The following is a 1471-nucleotide window of genomic DNA, read 5'->3' as shown; positions in this document are numbered from 1 at the left end:
GCATTGGCCATTAAATCTAACACACTGTTTTATCAAAGTGCTAAGAGAAGGTATTTGTCTTTATTTCCTGCCACAGAGGAAATTCATTTAGTCTTTCACAAGTACGTATGATTTTAGCTTTGTCCAGCCTTTTATTTTTAATATCAAGTCTACAATGTTCCTCTCTGTTTCCAGTCTGCTGGGAGTTTTATTCTCCATGCATTTTGAGTGTTAGCAACTGCTTCTTAGGAATTCAACTATATGTTCTAGTTTTTATTCAATTGATGCAGTGAACTTTACTCTTTGCTTCAAATGGTAAGCTAAAGTTGCATTCCTTGCAAGGGTTCACTGAATTTTTTTTGGACAATTAATGTCTTTTTTTATTCATTACTCTTAAAGACTCTTATTTTTGACTGGACTCAGACTTGGAAGTAGACACTCTCAGAGAAGACAGCCTTCGCCTTTTGGCAATCTGGTCCTGACGTTTTTCTTTGGCCTCCTTCATTCTCTTAGCCAAAAGCAGCCTCATCCTTGGTTTTCTTGGTACATTGCTTCTTCAGAGCGATGTGTTTGTGTTGCAGGACACATGGAATAACAAGACACTGAATCTTGGGTGCTTTGTTCCTGGGTTTTTTTACCTTCTTTGTTCAATGGTTTTCAAACAACATATTGGTGGACATCATCTTCTTAATTGAAAATCTTGCGGATTCTGCTAGCCCTTTTGGGTTCCAGATGGCGTGGTACGGTGGTATCTGTCAGTCCAGGGATACACTTTTCTCCTTTTTTTTTTTGACAATAACACTCAGATTGGCATCCACAAGGCAACCCCGAACAGATTTATTTACTCTTTCTCTCTCCAGTTCTTCTTGGTCTGTAACAGGAATGCCCTTTGCTCAGTAGCAAGCGAACTCGACCATGAGTCAAGACACCTTGCCTCATGGGAAAACCTTGTTTGTCATTCCCACCATTGATTCGGACCTCGTAGCCCTTCCCTTCTTCACCCAGAGCATCAGCGGCAACCTCTGTGGACATACGCTTCTCACAGCAAGTATGGAGTTTGTGTTCATCGTCCACTTGGATGAGTTTCTGACAGCCAGTGGCTGGGAAGGAGATATTCAACTTCATGTTAAAGCAGCTGCACACCCAGGAGGTACCACGAAAAAGAGTTCACTGAACTTTTTCAATCACATTTCCATTTGTTATACAGATCTACGTGTTTATTTTAATCGTAACCATTTAAACTGGATATATGTCTGCACGTGCTTGTGAGAACGAATTTCTTTATATCTTGTGATATTTTTTTCCATCAGTGGTCAAGAGTGATATTCTGGTCTGTAGTTTTACTTTGTTTTTGCAATGTCTCTGGTTGTATATGGTTATGACAGCAATTCAACTTAAGTTTCCTTAATTTAATGGTGTTTTTATACTTACAAAGAAATTTAAATATGACCAATACAATTGATATCTTTTTAAAATGTGTGATAGAATTAAC

At 38.5% G+C, this 1471-nt stretch overlaps 1 pseudogene; it reads right to left on the bottom strand.

Moving 5' to 3' along the window:
* Positions 1–382: 382 nt before the first annotated feature.
* Positions 383–1104, bottom strand: LOC150054898 (small ribosomal subunit protein eS6 pseudogene; annotated as a pseudogene).
* Between the last annotated feature and the right edge of the window lie 367 nt (positions 1105–1471).

This window comes from Megascapheus bottae, chromosome 14, assembly GCF_031878675.1.
Source record: "Megascapheus bottae isolate mThoBot1 chromosome 14, mThoBot2.hap1, whole genome shotgun sequence".
Classification (NCBI taxonomy): domain Eukaryota; kingdom Metazoa; phylum Chordata; class Mammalia; order Rodentia; family Geomyidae; genus Megascapheus; species Megascapheus bottae.
The sequence above is the reverse complement of the archived record's forward strand: the minus strand, read 5'-3'. Positions and strand labels throughout refer to the sequence as shown.